Genomic DNA, 16,660 nt, shown 5'->3' on the forward strand with positions numbered 1-16,660 from the left:
TCATTGTTATCTAACTCAATGCATTTTTTAAGAACCGTGGACATTATGAAAAAAGTTGCCACGCAGGCTTCTATTTTCACAATGACCTTTGAGACTTGATATCGATATGAAACATCTGAAACAAACTAAGTGATCACTTGAGAAACGAACACGGGTTATAATATGCCGACACGATATACATATATATATATATATATATATATATATATTTACAGTTTAAAATACTTAATTGTTACAGAGACATGTGACATCGAATAAGTTTCTTTGTTCAGCTGCAGACGTGTTGTATATTGTTCCTTTATGTGGATATTCAGGGATACATTCCTCGAATAAGGAAGCTGCCTAAAATTATACATATAAATTTGCATTTTGTATTCCTTAATTTGCAGTGGCATTGATCAAGTTCATTGTTGTTCCTCTTCGTCTTGGTTGGCTAGTTCATCGATGAGCGATTCGCTTTGTTTTCACAAGTCTTTCCTTTGTAAGCGTGTATATATTACAGGTAATATATAAAATGTCTAAATATTTCATTCATTTTGATTGAAATTGCTGTCCATTTATTGAAATGATTGAGACTGCCAAAAAGGGCTTTAGAGCACCACAATAGATTATTTATGCTAGGATTAGAAGCCAAACAATTTAGAAATGTACTTTTAATCCTAACATTTTCCGTCTCTTGAAACATAAAAAAATGTTTGGAATTCGTTTTCATAACAGTATAGAGTGATATATCTTTCAGTCAATTTGTGAAATAACTGAATATAATAAGTGAATATATATATATACATGTATATAGGTGAACATTTTGCACATTTTGACTGTAAAAATATTAACACGATATGCTCACGTGAAATATTTACTTCGTGTTGCAAGTCAAAATAGTGTCAACGAAAATCGCATAATTTCCAAGCAAGTGACTTATCAAAACTTCGTCACCATTACCGATGCTACCCAAAGAGATACCTACATTTCCTTATTATTTCCAAAAATGTATTTCATTTTATTGACCAATGTGACCATACGCCCTTACACTATCAATAAAAGGGACAAAGGCGGTTTCGAATGGCGTAGCATACACTACTGCCTAAAAGTTCATTCCCCTAACACGCGTTGAGAACGCGTGTAACACGCATGTGACACGGGTGCTCAACGGGTTGCACACGGGGATGAGCACCCGTTGGACACGGGTGTAACATGGGACCGGGTATCAAATGAATAGTGAGATAAAACAAAACAGTGAGATGTGAAATTTGAGCTAATGACCGGCCATTGAGCTGTGTTCACCAGACCGTAAATACAAGGTCGGCCCATCTTAATTTGTTTTCGGTTGCTAGACTTTTATGGCATGAACCATTCAACTAGGGTCCAGTCTAGCCATTGTGGCTAGCCGACAGTAGAACAGTAGTGAATTTAGTTGCGAGTTTATTGCTAGGGGAACCCCCGTGTTGACACGATTGTGGCGGGTTGGTAAATGTTCGCCATTAATAAAATGATTGTTTGTGGATTGCGGGTGTGATTTTTTTATCTATACGAATATATTTTGTTATACACGTTATCATCGAGTTCCTGTGATGAGCGAGGGTGGTGGGATCTGTTGTCTGACATGATTCTTCGTGTGAGGGTGTCAATACCCTGAATTTCTTGTTTCGTCAAATCAACAACACCGAAAGAATATGAAAGCACGGGTACAGCATAAGTATTTGTGGAATTTACTTTTTTGCGAACGTTCAACTCTGAACTTCAGATTTTCTTAAGGCTACATTTGTACTCTGCCCCAAGTTGTTTCCCTGATATGGGCCTTCTGGAGATTGTCCCTAAGCTACATCCCTAAGTACGCGTAGGCCTGACCTTCCACAAGATGGTCAAAATCTCCTCCTCCAAGTAAACTGACTGATCCTCAATATAAGTTCAAGGTCATCTATGTAAAGGATGTGAGTAAGGAGTGTTGGGTATCTGTGCTGAGGAGGTCCAGGATGATAACCTTCCTCTTTTCTAAGCAAAAAGCTTAAAGGATTTAATGACAAACAGAAAAGCAAAGGATTGAAAGCATCGCCCTGAAATATTCCTCTTCTAATAGAAATGGGTTCCGAAGTCACCACCTGCCCCTGCGAATACATCTCAAGTTGAGTTGACCAGCAATTCATTAAAGACTTGAGTAATACAAGTAGTCGCTCGGGGAGGTCAATACATTCCAAAATTCATTCGTGAGGTACAGAATCATAATCTGTAATCTATTCAACACATTGAGAGGTTATGGTGGTAATTTGGTTATAAGTACGTATCATGTGTAACAAAGAGTAAGAGGGATAAGAGTGAAGCGGATCTTCGCAAGGATATACACAGAAACAAGAAGTGTTATCTGAAATATGTCGTTCAAATGTATTGACATTCAGATCGCTACATCCGAGGCAAAGCGGGAGTGTGCACGGGAGTAGTTGTTACCTGTGCATTACTGTATTTTCCCAGTGAGTACCCTGATGATATAGCAGAAATCTAGACTTGTTCGCGACCTGTGCTCGCCATTCGTAAGCGCATTTTTATTGAAAGTAGAAGGACGTATGGTCACACTGATCAACAAAAATGAAATACAGTTTTGGAAATGTAGGTATATTTGTGGGGAGCATCGGTAATGGTGATGCAGTTTTGATAAGTCACTTGCTTGGTAATTGTGCGATCTTCGTGTACACTATTTTGACTTGCAACACAAAGTAAATATTTCTTCTGAACATTGCTTATTTTACCTTGTGTATATGTTTACATTCAAAATGTAAACAGATTTCACTAAGGAAATTTATTAAACGCCTAAATATTCAATTTATTTTACAAATTAACTGAAAAATATGTCCATCTTTATTAATATGATAACGAATTCCAAATATTTGTTTATGTTTAATATCATCACCAAGTACAGTTCTGTATTGTTTGGCTTCTTTTCTTAGCATTATTAATATATTGTGATGTGTTTAAGCTCTTTTGGTCGTCTTTATCATTTTTAGTCAGTCGGTTAAATAAATGAATGGATTATTCAGTCAATTTGTAAAATGACTGAAATATTTAGATATTTAATAAATTGCCCGAGTGAATCATATTTTACACATTGACTGTAACATATACACGCTTACAAAAGAAAATACTTGTGAAAACAACGTCTATCGCGCATCGAAAAACTTCCCAACCAAACGGAAAGGAACAAGAATGATTCTGTTCAAAGCTGCAGCGAATGAATGAAAACAAAATGCAAATATCATTATTACAACCTACCAAAGTTATAATGTATCCGGGAATATCAACATAAAGGAACAATATCCATTGCGTCTGCAGCTGTACAAAAATACTTATTCGATGTCAAATGTCTATGTGAGAATCAAATACTTTAATAATAATTATTTGGAAACAATATTTGGAATATATTTGAAATATATTAAGGTATTTAAATATATCGATTTTAAACGTTATTCAAATGTATCGAATATTATAACCCGTGTTTGTTTCTTAACTGATCACTTATTTTGTTTCAATTGTTTCACATAGGTGCCAAGTTAGCTGAGAAAGCCCACGTGACAACTATTTTTATAATGTCCACGGTTCTTAAAAACATACATTGAGTTAGATAACAATGAACAACCAGTCAGTGTATTATCGGTTACCCTTTGAACAAAGTATGTTGTTTTTACATCTGTACTTCACGCCATGATGTGAGTGTATTCCCTAGGTTTAGTAAACCTACCTTCATATGTAAACACTTACTTTTGACATATCCACTGTGCAAGATAACAGTAATTAATCAATCAACGTATTTCCTGTTGATCCTTTGATGTCTGGGAATGATCAGTTGATTTACAAAAAAAGTAAAGTAACTGATCAAAAATCTCTTGCTGTGCTGCCACGTGCATAACTCACATTCCACCTCACTTCAAACCTGGATTTAGATTAAATAATTACCCCAGGTACAAGAAAGACCAAATATGAACCTTTATCGGGTAATCTGAGTGGTGCTACAACTAAGTATACATGTTATAAATTCATTAACTGAGCAGCAAGTGAATTACGACAAATACAGAAGTGTGGGTTATACCAGAAAATGTGGATGACAACAAGGGAGTAGTAATTGTATCATCCACGCAATCCGAAATCCGCAAATGCTTTCACTCAGGGATACTTTTTTTATTATCAAACTGTAACAATCAGGGGTATTTCCAAATAACGACATCCGATGAGCTTTCGCCGTTATTTGTCTGTTTGTTTAGGCTGAAGAAATTAATTACCATGCGCCCTTTGTTGAAATCTTCATAGATCACGGGTAACCAATCAGTTTTCAAAAATGCGTAAGTTTATTTAGCTGTCCTTGCAGACTGGTAGCCCAGCCTCTTGTCACGCTCGGTTGCGTTAACGACAAATTGACTCACGGCAGCTAGTAAGCCCAAGCGGAAATCCAAAGGTCGTATTACCTGAAGAATCAACCTTCATTTGCGAAATATCTACTGGTCTCAAAATCAATATTTCTCCCAATTCTAAAAGTCAGAACTTTCTAACCAAGGATTACCAGTTGAAACTGGTCGATAGCTGAACATTCCCAGGGAAGACAGCCAGTGTCCACTCTGTGATTCTATCGCTGTGGGAGATGAATTGCATTATTTATTCCGATGTGAAGCTTTTCACCAACGGAGATATGAACTCTTAAATAAGCAATATCTTAAGTTTCCAAACATTTAAGAAAATTATGACCACTAACAGTGTAAGAAATCTAAAAGGCCTATCTAAATTCCTTAACAATGTGTACAATACAATTGGGGGTGGGGGGGGGGGGGGGGGGGGTTTGCACTTCTTTATTTAATCATTGCGCTTTTTTTACCCTAATAGTATAAGTGCTTCCCCGTGTGCGAGTTAGGCTTTAGTCGGAAAGCGCACGTTAAATCTCCGAGGTACCTATCTACCAGAACTTTATTTGCTGTTCTGGTCATACATAAATATATGTAAGTTACGTACATGGGGAGGCTAGATTATTTACAGCTTACAGCAATATAGTGCAAATATTGTGTTCAATAAAAGAAAACGTTGATAGATCTATAACACACTTTTTGTACTATTAAACAAACTGTGGACTTTTAAGACATTTTCGCTTATTGTAATAACATCTAGCTAACCAATCATGTCTATCTCTGAAATACACAAGCATATATAGTTGCTGTCAAACCTAAAAAAACATATTCAGGGAGATCAGTTTTGACTTACCAAGCACCTTAAGGTGAGTTTATTTTTAAACTGTCAAAAGCGATTGTTTCTTCAATACTAGTATATGTCTGGAAGCTGTCTCTCGGACTGTTATGAGTTATGATGTTTTTTTATGATATAACTGGGGAATGTTCAAATTAGTTGTTCTAACTGTCAACTGTCTCAACAGGATCATATGTTTGGTTATATATCTCCTCCCTGTCTCTATGTCTTAAGTTGTTAATCGGTAACTGCGGTCCAAATGTATCAACTTATTCATCTATTGTTGCAAACTTGACTGATTTAAACATATCTAATTGATCATGAACTACTCAGTCAGTCAAGCACCTGTATCAGAAATGTAAAACCAGCCATGTTTCATGTAGTCCCAATATCACTGAAAAATGCCGATGTAACGTGACATATAAATTTACTCACAGACAATATATTTTATTTTCGTGAGAGTGAAGCACAATTTTATTAAAGTTTTATTAACAATTTCATAAACTATAATAATTTCAGCCATGTTTCATGTAGTCCCAATATCACTGAAAAATGCCGATGTAACGTGACATATAAATTTACTCACAGACAATATATTTTATTTTCGTGAGAGTGAAGCACAATTTTATTAAAGTTTTATTAACAATTTCATAAACTATAATAATATTAATATTTAAATTCATCATCACTTGCCAAGTTTATGAAAATGTCCCCATTTGGGAGATGTCACATATAAACAAGGATTCGAACTAAGTTCGATCGTCTTTGAAACTGAGGTTAATCTCCACTTTGCCAGCAAACTGCAGAAGATTAACAGTGAGTGAGTGAGCATCGTTTCTATGTTTATACAAGAAAAGATGTCATGCCAAAAACGCTCACAGTAGTTAGTGAGTAAACTCACGACCTGTCATGACCTGGTTGAGTGACTTCCTCCAATCAACGTGAAAGGATTACCCACAGAGAAAGAAAGGATTAAAGTCACCCATAAATCTTATCCTAACGTAGTACTCCAACTTCTAAATGCCTCTCAAAGAAGGATTAAAATCCTAAAGATATCCTATCTACGTGGTATATGTACTCACAACCTCTAATAATAAACTGTTACGTTTGGCATCCCCAGCAATACTCACTATGGTCATTGGGCAAATGTAAAAATCACAAACCCTAACGAGATTCTGTCTACATGGTCACACCCGGTGATTGTGAAGATCTCAAATTCTATCAACTGTCAGACAGTATGGCTGTTCATATTCATTTACAACATCCTCTTATAATTAGTATAAAAGTGTCCCACACAAAACCTTCTTTTATTTATTCTTTCAAAATACAACACAGAAAGTGGGGTGTGGGGAAATGGGACATATTCCTACGTGAAATAATGAGACATTAGTAGTGGTGACGGCTATATCATAATTGTACTGTCTAAAGCATAAATTTGGCGAACGAAAAACGTTATATTTGCAATCAAATGGAATGACTCGTGTGGGCAAATAAATATGTTCGCAATCCACAAACAATCATTTTATTAATGGCGAACATTTACCAACCCGCCACAATCGTGTCAACACGGGGGTTCCCCTAGCAATAAACTCGCAACTAAATTCACTACTGTTCTACTGTCGGCTAGCCACAATGGCTAGACTGGACCCTAGTTGAATGGTTCATGCCATAAAAGTCTAGCAACCGAAAACAAATTAAGATGGGCCGACCTTGTATTTACGGTCTGGTGAACACAGCTCAATGGCCGGTCATTAGCTCAAATTTCACATCTCACTGTTTTGTTTTATCTCACTATTCATTTGATACCCGGTCCCATGTTACACCCGTGTCCAACGGGAGCTCATCCCGTGTGCAACCCGTTGAGCACCCGTGTCACATGCGTGTTACACGCGTTCTCAACGCGTGTTAGGGGAATGAACTTTTAGGCAGTAGTGTATGCTACGCCATTCGAAACCGCCTTTGTCCCTTTTATTGATAGTGTAAGGGCGTATGGTCACATTGGTCAATAAAATGAAATACATTTTTGGAAATAATAAGGAAATGTAGGTATCTCTTTGGGTAGCATCGGTAATGGTGACGAAGTTTTGATAAGTCACTTGCTTGGAAATTATGCGATTTTCGTTGACACTATTTTGACTTGCAACACGAAGTAAATATTTCACGTGAGCATATCGTGTTAATATTTTTACAGTCAAAATGTGCAAAATGTTCACCTATATACATGTATATATATATATTCACTTATTATATTCAGTTATTTCACAAATTGACTGAAAGATATATCACTCTATACTGTTATGAAAACGAATTCCAAACATTTTTTTATGTTTCAAGAGACGGAAAATGTTAGGATTAAAAGTACATTTCTAAATTGTTTGGCTTCTAATCCTAGCATAAATAATCTATTGTGGTGCTCTAAAGCCCTTTTTGGCAGTCTCAATCATTTCAATAAATGGACAGCAATTTCAATCAAAATGAATGAAATATTTAGACATTTTATATATTACCTGTAATATATACACGCTTACAAAGGAAAGACTTGTGAAAACAAAGCGAATCGCTCATCGATGAACTAGCCAACCAAGACGAAGAGGAACAACAATGAACTTGATCAATGCCACTGCAAATTAAGGAATACAAAATGCAAATTTATATGTATAATTTTTAGGCAGCTTCCTTATTCGAGGAATGTATCCCTGAATATCCACATAAAGGAACAATATACAACACGTCTGCAGCTGAACAAAGAAACTTATTCGATGTCACATGTCTCTGTAACAATTAAGTATTTTAAACTGTAAATATATATATATATATATATATATATATATATATATATATATATATATATATATATATATATATATATATACTATATATATATATATATATATATATATATATGTATATCGTGTCGGCATATTATAACCCGTGTTCGTTTCTCAAGTGATCACTTAGTTTGTTTCAGATGTTTCATATCGATATCAAGTCTCAAAGGTCATTGTGAAAATAGAAGCCTGCGTGGCAACTTTTTTCATAATGTCCACGGTTCTTAAAAAATGCATTGAGTTAGATAACAATGAGCAATCAATCAACGTATTATCGGTTAACCCTTTGAACAAAGTATGTTTTTACATCGGCACTTCACGCCATAATGTTAGTGACAAGGAATGCCAAATGGGAACCTTTATCACCAATTATACCTGTAATAAATTCATTAACTGAGCAGCAAGTGAATGACGACAAATACTCAAATGTAGAGTATACCAGAAAACGTGGATGGCAACAAGGGAGTAGTAATCTATTATCCACGCAATCCGAAATCCGAAAATGCTTTCACTGCAGGGATGCCTTTTTTAAAATTATTAAACTATAACCATCAGGGGTATTTCCAAATGACGACATCCGATGAGCTTCCGCCGTTCTTTTTGTCTGTTTGTTTAGGTTGAAGAAATGAATTAACATGCGCCCTTTGTCGAAATCTTTATGCATCATGGGTAACCAATCAGCCCAGCTAACACGAAACTGTTATAAACACATCTGTAAAACATTTTACGAAACGTTCTGGAAATGTTTTAAAAATTGTTTTCTTCACGTGGTTTTTGTATGGTTTTAGAAACATTTTCTGGAAACATTCGGTTATAACGTTTCAAAAATGTTTCGGTAAAATATTCCAAAATGCTTTTGGAGACGTTTTATTCAAGTGTATTTGTATGGTTCCGGAAACGTTTAAGCTGAGTGTTTTGCTGCCAATGGTTAAAACGTACAACATCCGGTCACTGTTAACAAGATACAAATAGTCAGGAACAGTACATCCTTCAGGCATGTACTTCAGAAAACACAATACCAATGGCCGACATGGTAATCCATGCCATGTCTTCAACATTTAATTAAAAAAGAACTTGAAGACTCATTTCTGTGAAGATTTTAATATTTTTAGAAAACTTTTACAACTTTCTAAATTATAGATTGTCAGAATCTTCTTTCTTTGGTTTTGCCTTGATCCACTTTTCTGAAACATAAAACAAATTCTGAAAAAATCTAAAGCAGGTATTTAATATATACTAAACCAAATTAAAAACTTCACAATCCTAAAATTTTACCATTTTGACCAGTTATCATTGTGGGCCCTTATTGTGTATTGAAACAGTAATGGCCACGTAATGTCTTCAGATAACACCCGTTTTTGTGCAGGTGAATCGAACAAAATCACATGCACAGCACTATAGTGGCAAAAGTGTGTTTTCACGTGCAACTGGTCACGTGGCAATAATACCGCACGTGTTTTCAGCCATACTTGTTAGCAGTCATTAACAAAAAAAGACAAACACAAGAAAACAAAAGTCTTTACGGCCATTTGTCATGCCACGCCTTTCAAATGTGCAACGTGAACGTGCCATCGGCATGTTGCAGACGGGAACGTCCGTAGCTGAAGTGGCAAGAACGATAGGTTGTATTCGACGGGCTGTTTATGATTTACAGACGCGTTACAGCAAATAAGTATTTTTGTACAGCTGCAGACGCAATGGATATTGTTCCTTTATGTTGATATTCCCGGATACATTATAACTTTGGTAGGTTGTAATAATGATATTTGCATTTTGTTTTCATTCATTCGCTGCAGCTTTGAACAGAATCATTCTTGTTCCTTTCCGTTTGGTTGGGAAGTTTTTCGATGCGCGATAGACGTTGTTTTCACAAGTATTTTCTTTTGTAAGCGTGTATATGTTACAGTCAATGTGTAAAATATGATTCACTCGGGCAATTTATTAAATATCTAAATATTTCAGTCATTTTACAAATTGACTGAATAATCCATTCATTTATTTAACCGACTGACTAAAAATGATAAAGACGACCAAAAGAGCTTAAACACATCACAATATATTAATAATGCTAAGAAAAGAAGCCAAACAATACAGAACTGTACTTGGTGATGATATTAAACATAAACAAATATTTGGAATTCGTTATCATATTAATAAAGATGGACATATTTTTCAGTTAATTTGTAAAATAAATTGAATATTTAGGCGTTTAATAAATTTCCTTAGTGAAATCTGTTTACATTTTGAATGTAAACATATACACAAGGTAAAATAAGCAATGTTCAGAAGAAATATTTACTTTGTGTTGCAAGTCAAAATAGTGTACACGAAGATCGCACAATTACCAAGCAAGTGACTTATCAAAACTGCATCACCATTACCGATGCTCCCCACAAATATACCTACATTTCCAAAACTGTATTTCATTTTTGTTGATCAGTGTGACCATACGTCCTTCTACTTTCAATAAAAATGCGCTTACGAATGGCGAGCACAGGTCGCGAACAAGTCTAGATTTCGGCTATATCATCAGGGTACTCACTGGGAAAATACAGTAATGCACAGGTAACAACTACTCCCGTGCACACTCCCGCTTTGCCTCGGATGTAGCGATCTGAATGTCAATACATTTGAATGACATATTTCAGATAACACTTCTTGTTTCTGTGTATATCCTTGCGAAGATCCGCTTCACTCTTATCCCTCTTACTCTTTGTTACACATGATACGTACTTATAACCAAATTACCACCATAACCTCTCAATGTGTTGAATAGATTACAGATTATGATTCTGTACCTCACGAATGAATTTTGGAATGTATTGACCTCCCCGAGCGACTACTTGTATTACTCAAGTCTTTAATGAATTGCTGGTCAACTCAACTTGAGATGTATTCGCAGGGGCAGGTGGTGACTTCGGAACCCATTTCTATTAGAAGAGGAATATTTCAGGGCGATGCTTTCAATCCTTTGCTTTTCTGTTTGTCATTAAATCCTTTAAGCTTTTTGCTTAGAAAAGAGGAAGGTTATCATCCTGGACCTCCTCAGCACAGATACCCAACACTCCTTACTCACATCCTTTACATAGATGACCTTGAACTTATATTGAGGATCAGTCAGTTTACTTGGAGGAGGAGATTTTGACCATCTTGTGGAAGGTCAGGCCTACGCGTACTTAGGGATGTAGCTTAGGGACAATCTCCAGAAGGCCCATATCAGGGAAACAACTTGGGGCAGAGTACAAATGTAGCCTTAAGAAAATCTGAAGTTCAGAGTTGAACGTTCGCAAAAAAGTAAAATCCACAAATACTTATGCTGTACCCGTGCTTTCATATTCTTTCGGTGTTGTTGATTTGACGAAACAAGAAATTCAGGGTATTGACACCCTCACACGAAGAATCATGTCAGACAACAGATCCCACCACCCTCGCTCATCACAGGAACTCGATGATAACGTGTATAACAAAATATATTCGTATAGATAAAAAAATCACACCCTCTATATACATAGAGTCTCTATGTATATAGAGGGGTGTGATTGTTTTTCTATACGAATATATTGTGTTATACACGCTATCATCGAGCTGCTGTGTCGCTCTTCCCTCAATCGCTTATATTTACCAATCATTATGGGAGGAAGTGGTTTGATTAACGTTGGGGCTCTTCATGATAAAATAGTTATGTGCAATTTTCCACACATATATTTGTCTGATGATCGACTTGTGAAGCATGTCAAGACTCATGATGAAAAGAAGGCATTCCACAGTTTTCTTAAACGAGCCAAGGATGTGGGGCATAATCTAAAAGTCGGTCTTGATTTTGTTGGTGCTGTACGGCGCTGGACGTTACAGAAATTAGTGTCAACCAAGCGAAGTGCCATATCAAGTCGGCCCAGACTCAGTTTTTCAAGGAGAGGCTATCTGAACGACCACTGCATCGAGTTTATGTGCGATGTGTTGAGAGGACCAGCAACCCTGCAGAGTCCTTCGCTTGTATGAAGTCGTCTGGCCTGAAAAGTGAAACTGAAGGCTTTCTGTTTGCTGCTCAGGACCAGTCACTTCCCACTCGAAACCGTCAATGTGTGATTTTGCATCAAAATGTAAATATGAAATGTAGATTGTGTAATGAGTTTAATGAGACTGTCCAACACCTTGTCAGTGGATGCCCAGCTTTGGCACAAACACACAATCTTAAACGACAAGATGGTGCAGCTCGATCATTTTATTACCGTCTTTGCCATGCTTGTGGTTTTGACACAGAGGTCCATCCATGGTACGACCCGGTATATGTAGAGGGCGTCATTGAAAATGATGAATACAAAATACTTTGGAATAGGCCCATTTACAGCCACAGACGAATCCAGGCCAACAAACCTGATCTTGTCCTTTTTGATAAATCCAACGAAATCATAATCATTCAATTTTCTTTCCCCTTTGACACTAATGTGATTGACAAGATTGAGGAAAAACATTGCAAATATGTGGACCTCGCTTTCGAAATGTCACGCTTGCATCTCAAGTACATGTACCTAGTTGTCCGACTCCCCATTGTTCTCGGTGCCTTAGGTTTGGTTCCTCTCAATCTGCAGCAGAAGTTTGGGTGGGTTTGACTAGGCAGCGCTTCCTAGGAGACGTCCCATTCGCTGTCTGGCTGCGTGTAGTGGGGGCAAGGGCCCTGAGCTGATGATGAACCTAACCAGCCTGACTGTGCCAGGATCACCCGAACCCTCTTTGCTGAATGTTTAGTATACAACCCAAGCTGCCTGTTCGATGCTAGGTTAACAACCACATTGCCTTCTCATCCTACCAGGTACCCATTCACTGCAGGATGAACTGAATCACATTTCTAACAAAGTCACATGCCCAAGGAAACGCCACACGTGTGACCTGTGCTTCAGTGTGGGGTAGGACCGTAGTCCTTTTAACTCGCAGGAGCCAAGTTGCCAAAAGGCGGTCACCCATCCAAGTAAACACGGACCGACGTTGCTTAACTTCACTTGATTTGTGACCTGCGCGCTGTTGTGCCCAAGGGACGCATCTCTGCTCACCAGCCATTCGTGCCAGGTCATACACCAGAGTGTCTTCAATGATGCTTAAATGTGATGCACACTATGTCAAAAGTGTAGTCGTATCAACATAGGATTTGAATAAATATACTAAAAACGATCTTAGAAAGTTAATAGGTGAATACCAGGTTTTCGCAAAGGGGAGCGTATCCTGTCTTACTGGTGGCACCCGTTGCAAACACATACAAAGGCAAGTAATGCGATCCATAGAACAAAGATAAGGTAATAGGATAATTTAATCGGAAATAACTAGCGACAATTTATAGTAATTCAACGAATGACATGATTTCATACAGTCTAAAAATAAAACAGGTTTTACTGAGTGCAGCCTTAACACATACATTCTACGTTTCAGCTGGGAAAAATTGCGCAGAAAACGACTTGTCCCAAACGTAACATTAATCGCCAAATTTGCCATCCAGGAGTTGACGTCCTTTGGTATCGACTCTCTGGTGGATCACTTCACAGAAACCGGGAATACTGAAAAATGTGACTCCATTTTGCAGATTCTGAGTTCGATCCAAGTAACTGACTAATAATATGTCTTCTATACACATCATTCATAAAACAGGTTTCCTTACAGTGAAATAGAATGGACATGTACATAGCGGGTTTTTTTACCAAACATTGTCACAATTTGTTTTAAAAAAATTCTCAATTAAATGTTTGAATTGTCAGGATGAGCATACAGATTTCCGCATAAAGCTTAAAGAGCTAAAGGAATTGCAAACTGTACACGATGCAGAACGGGTTGAACGAAGTCTCCTTGTTATTAATGAACATTTTGAAACATTCATCAAGTCTTATAAAACTTGCTTGCTGACAAATACAACCAACAGCTGTAACGGAAACCTGGAAAATTAAAAAGAGGCCCTGAAGATGGATTTAATGAGGATATCCAACTTATTAACAGAACTGCATTTGATCATAGAAGGGGTCAGCGTAGTATCTACAGGACGCACCTCTGGCCCAGCATGCGATTATGTTAGACATGTTCTCAGGGAGCTTCAATCAGCCACATCACAAAGTTATAATCTTAAACAAAGCTTGTCTGATATCAGCAGCTACAAAGAGGAGTTGATGAAACTGCAGGTTAGCTGTTTTCAGCTGTACAACTTAACATGTTCCGCGAACAGCCCAACGTGTGCTGTAGAGAGGAAGAAACTGGAAGATCGCTTAGAAGATCAAGAGGGAAGGTTTAAGAGATGCACGCCTCAGTATTTTTCACATGCTGACAAGGTACATTACATAAACATTATCCATCCTATATCCGGCACGGTGTGTTTACCTATCAGAAAGGGTCGATTGTGATTGGTGTTACATTTGACTGGGACAGCATCGATAAACCACAAGATGCAGGACTGAGATATCCACGGAGATATTCTAGTGAATTCTTTTTCTTCGGAGGATGCATTGCCAGATGAAAAAACTGGCTTTTATCTGAGACAGAAGAGTGGATGCTATTTTAGTTTCGATAGACCTTTTGTGATGTACAAAAAGTGGTTTCAACGTTTTGAACAGACAATGATAAAATAGACAGGAAAGAGTTTCTTATTTGTAAACCCACCAAAGAAGATGCGGTCACATTTCTGATAGCAGCTGCCGAAGCAAACATCGATACAACACCCAGCTTCAAAGAAGTAGAAACTGGAAAATATTTGAACATTCACACTGAGTACACAAGTGTTAATGACGAAATTGACAAAAGACTGACATTGGTACTCTTCCTTGACGAAGACCAATCCTAGTGGAATCAGACACTGAAAGGATCAAATAACAGACCATGTGATGGTAAGATATCCTGAAGTTCAGATCGGTACAAAGAGAAATCATGAAGTGGTAATTATTGAAATGATCATTTTGGTTTAACATGTTTATAAGACAGATAAAACAATATGATATAATATAATATCTACATGTGTAATAGGTACAATGTGCCACACGCCGGGATAGTGCTGGTATATTGCTCACTCACTCATCGACTACATTTATCAGTATGCATTTCTGAAGCATTGTCAAAAAGACCAAATGCTTAACTGACTGATGAAGCGTCTGTGTTAAAATAATCACTTTTGCATTGTCTTATTGTTTCAGAATCATCAACTGGTGCAGCAACACACACATCTGATTGATGCTACCTCGGACTTTTCATCGGAATTGCCGTCAGGGTGTTTTTTCTTTTGACTATAGCGTGTTGCGGTTTCTGTTGCTGTCGTCGCGACTTACCCACCCCAAACGCAACTTGACATTATGATGAAGATATATTTAAATATTTAGCAATTCTAGTTTTGATTAATACATTGGGAAAAAATACTAATTGGGCAGACTTTGTTCCAGATCCTTTAATTCGAGCAAAAAAGCACAAACATTCTTTTAACATATTGCCTTTAATTGCAAAAGGTATTGATACTCTTCCTCATTGAAACAAGCAGGATTGACGACTTTTCTTTAAGACGACATTACGTTTATCCAGAACATCATTAACTAACAACATGCTGTTGCTATAATTTCGGAACGTGTTTCCGTTGCCTTTGGGGTATGTGTAGCATCGTGTTTGGAAGTGCATCAAGTAACTGTGCTACTCTCTATCTGATTCATCACCCTGATAAGACCCGAGGGTCCTTTGTCGGAATAGTGTACACACGCTCACGTATATCATCAAAGTAGGTCACGTAGTTGTTTACATGTTCTAAAGCTGGTTCTTCTCTCATTTAGCTTTTTCATTGTAGTGTCATTTGACGATCTGCGTAGTAAATACAATAAGTGCATTGCATGTCTGGCGTTTTTCGGTATCAATTCGCTGAATATGACTATCAATGTGTATATATACTTGAACATAAAAAACATATTGTATCTGTGTTTTCATAAAGGTTAATGTTCTAAAAGCTGCAGTGATGAGTTTTGTTCATTGTTCGTGGACGAAATGCTTAAAAACATGTCTCCTTTAATGTATGACCTGGAGTGAGTGAATGAAATGGGTTTCACGCCGCTTTTAACAGTATTCCAGTTGTATCACGGCGTGTCAGCTTCATGCGGGAGGAAAGCCCGAAGTGATGCAGGCCACAGACGTTTAGAAACATAATCAGGTAATCGGGACAAATCGGGATTCAAACCAACGACCATAAGTTTCTGACGTGTCCAAGGAGCGCGACTCTGCACAGAGAATTGGGGCGCCTTAGATGGCTGGGCCACCCGTGTCCCAGTGTGACCACGATCAATCAGACTAAGCGTTTAACGTTACGGTCATGTGGCCTGTTTCCCGGTGTTTACGCTTGGCAGTAAAAAAACTCTTGACAATATCAAACTGCCTGAGCTCTAAACGAATCATACGAGTCACTCGTGGAAAGGAATTATCGGATTCATTGTAATTATAAAAAGAGTAATTCTATAAACTTTCTGAAATAGTAGGATTTGACTGAACGGTAGTAGATAGACAAGAGACATTGCAATCAGGTGTAATTGTGGAAATATAAAATTAATAATATCGAAGTCTGTTGAATGATGAGAATACAATCACGACTGCTCTTGTACACTTATCATTGCTAAAGAGAA

At 37.3% G+C, this 16,660-nt stretch overlaps 1 pseudogene; it reads left to right on the forward strand.

The window, feature by feature from the left end:
* Positions 1-9,063: 9,063 nt before the first annotated feature.
* LOC139456032 (uncharacterized) lies at positions 9,064-15,354 on the forward strand (annotated as a pseudogene).
* The last annotated feature ends 1,306 nt before the right edge of the window (positions 15,355-16,660 follow it).

This window comes from Haliotis cracherodii, unplaced genomic scaffold, assembly GCF_022045235.1.
Source record: "Haliotis cracherodii isolate W230 unplaced genomic scaffold, xgHalCrac1.p SCAF_11, whole genome shotgun sequence".
NCBI classification, from domain to species: domain Eukaryota; kingdom Metazoa; phylum Mollusca; class Gastropoda; order Lepetellida; family Haliotidae; genus Haliotis; species Haliotis cracherodii.